Source organism: Galeopterus variegatus, unplaced genomic scaffold (assembly GCF_000696425.1).
Source record: "Galeopterus variegatus unplaced genomic scaffold, G_variegatus-3.0.2 Scaffold19, whole genome shotgun sequence".
Classification (NCBI taxonomy): Eukaryota; Metazoa; Chordata; class Mammalia; order Dermoptera; family Cynocephalidae; genus Galeopterus; species Galeopterus variegatus.
This window is the reverse complement of record NW_007726130.1, coordinates 1,236,144-1,239,341: the sequence shown is the minus strand read 5'-3', so window position 1 is coordinate 1,239,341 and position 3,198 is coordinate 1,236,144.

Below are 3,198 nucleotides of genomic sequence, written 5' to 3'. Positions count from 1 at the left end.
GACACACACACACACACACACACACACACACACACACACACACACACACACACACACACACACTACATGTCCTATTAGCTTTGTTTCTCTACAGAACCCTTACTAATACATCGATTACTTTGGACGTATACTTGAAAGTAAAATTAAATTTTGGGGTCATATGGTAGTTAAATGTATAACTGTTTGAGGAGCAGCAAAACAGTTTTTCACAGCAGCTGCATCATTTTACATTTTGAACAGAAAAGCATGAGTGTTCCAGTTTCGCCATATCATCACCAACATTTTCTTTCCATTTAAAAAATTATTACAGTCATCCAAGAGGGTATGAAGTGATATTACATTGAAATTTAAATTTCTACTTTCTAATGACCAATAGTGTTGAGCATCTTTCACGTGCTTATTGGCAACTTCTATATGTTCTTTGGGTAAATGTCTTAAATATCTAGATCACGGTTTTTTTTTAAATTAATTAATTTATTTTTTAATTGGATCACAATTGATTATACATATTTATGGGGTACAGAGTGAACTATCAGTATTTGTGTACAATATGTGATGATCAAACAAATATTATTAGCATGTTCATTATTACAAATCATAGTTATTCTCTGTGCCCCTTATCCAGTTTCTCCCTAACTTCCCTCTCCCTCTTCCTTTACCATCTTTTGTTGCCATAGGTCTGTTCACTCCTTCTGAAAGTTCAACATATTATTGTAGTCTTTCTTTCTTTTTCTTTCTTTCTCTCTTTCTTTCTTTCTCTTTCCTCCCTCCTTCCTTCCTTCCTTCTTTCTTTCTCTGTTTCTTTCTGTTTATTTTTTAGTTCACACTTATGAATGAGGAAATATAGAATTTATCTGTCTGTGTTTGGCTTGTTTCCCTTAACATAATTTTCTCCAAACTCATCCGTATTGCTGCAAATGGCAGAATTTCATTCTTTTTTTATGGCAGAGTAGTATTCTATTGTGTATATATGCCACATTTCCCTTATCCAGCCATCCCTCTATAGACAGTTAGGTTAATTCCAACTCTTGGCTATTGTAAATAGAGCTGTGGTAAACACAGGAGTGCAGGTATCCCTTCAAACATGATGATTTCCATTCCTTTGGGTATACACCCCAAAGTGGAATTGTCAGATGGTATGGTAGAACTATTCATAGTTTGAGAAACCTCCATACTGTTTTCCATAATGGCTGTACTATTTTACAGTCTCACCAACAGGGTAAAAGAGTTCCCCTTTCTCCAGATCATAACGAGCACTTGTTGGTCTCAGTCTTTTTTGATAACAGCTGTTCTAACTGGGGTGAGATGATATCTCAATATGGGTTTAATTTGCATTTCCCTTATGATTAGTGATGTTGAGCATTTTTTCATGTACCTGTTGGCCATTTGTATGTTTGCTTTTGAAAAATTTCTATTCAGCTCCTTTGTCCATTTTTAATTGGGTGATGATGATGATTGTTGTTATTATTATTATTATTATTATTATTATTATTATTATATACAGAGAAGTTGTTTGTGTTCCTTGTACATTCTGTATATTAATCCCTTGTCACAAGTATACTTTGTAAATATGTTCTCCCATTCTGTAGTTTATCTTTTCACTCTGTTGATTGTTTTCTTTGTTGTGCAGAAGCCTTTTTACTTTGGTATAATCCCATTGATTTTTGTATATTTTGTTGCTTGTGCTTTTGGGGACTTATTCATAAAGTCTTTGCCCAGTACTACTTCTTGAATTGTTTCTCCTATGTCTTTTTCTAGGAATTTTATAGTTTCAGGTATTATACTTAAGTCTTTAATCCCTTTTCAGATGATTTTGGTATATGGCAAGAGGCACAGGTCTAGTTTCATTCTTTTGCATATGGATGCCTCATTTTCTCAGCACCATTTATTGAAGAAGGAGTTTTTCCCCAGTGCATGTTCATGTTGTCTTTGTGAAAGGTCTGTTGGCTATAAGTATGTGGGTTAATTCTGGGTTCACTATTCTGTTCCGTTGATCTGAGTGTCAATTTTTATGTCAGGAGCATGTTGTTTCGGTTACTATAGCTTTTAAGTATAACTTGAAGTCAGGTAGTGTTATGCTCCAGCTTTATTTATTTATTTATTTATTTATTTATTTATTTTTTGTTCAGGATTGCTTTGCCCATGCAGGGTCTTTATTATTCCATTTGAATTTTAGGATTCTTTTTTTTTCTATCTCTGTGAAGAATATCACTTGTATTTTGATGAGGATTGCATTGAATCTGTAAGATTGATTTGGGTAGTAAGGAGATTTTCACAGTGTTAATTCATAATAATCCAAGAGCATGGAATGTCTTTACATCTTTTTGTATCCTCTGTAATATCTTTCAACAGTGACTTTCAGTTCTTATTGTAGAGATTTTTCATCTCTTTGGCTAAATCAATTCCTACGTATTTTATTTTCTTGGTGACTATTGTAAATGGACTTGCTTTCTTGATTAGTTTTTCTGCTAGTTCATTACTGGAGTATAAATGTGCTATTGATTTTGTGGGTTGATTTTGTATCCTGCACCTTTACTGAAACTGTTTATCAGCTCTAAGAGTTTTTTGGTTGAGACTTTAGTTTTTTCTACATATAGGATCGTGCCAACTGCAAACAGGGATAGTTGGATTTCATCTTTACCAATCTGGATGCCCTTTATTTCTTTTTCTTGCCTGATCGTTCTGGCTGGTACTTCCAACACTATGTTAAATATGAGTGGTGAGAGTGGGTATTCTTCTCTTGTTCCTGTTCTCAAAGGGAAATCATTCAGGATGATGTTGGGAGTGGTTTTGTCATATATAGGTTTTATTGTGTTGAGATACATTCCTTTTATACCTGAGAGCCTTCATTACAGAGGGATGTTAAATTTTGCCAAATATTTTTCTACATCTATTGAGATAATCATGATTTTTCTCCTTTATTTTGTTTACGTGTTGTATCACATTTATTGACTTGCATATGTTGAACGATCCTTGCCTTCATGGATGAATCCCACTTGATCATGGTGTATAATATTTTTTGATATATTGCTGTATTCTGTTTGCTAGTATTTTGTTGAGGATTTTTGCATCTATATTCATTAGAAATATTAGTCTGTAGTTTTCTTTTTCATTAGTGTACCATTGATTTTTCTATCAGGATGATGTTGGCCTTGTAGAATGAGTTTGGGAGAGTGGCTTCTGTTTCAATTTCTTGGA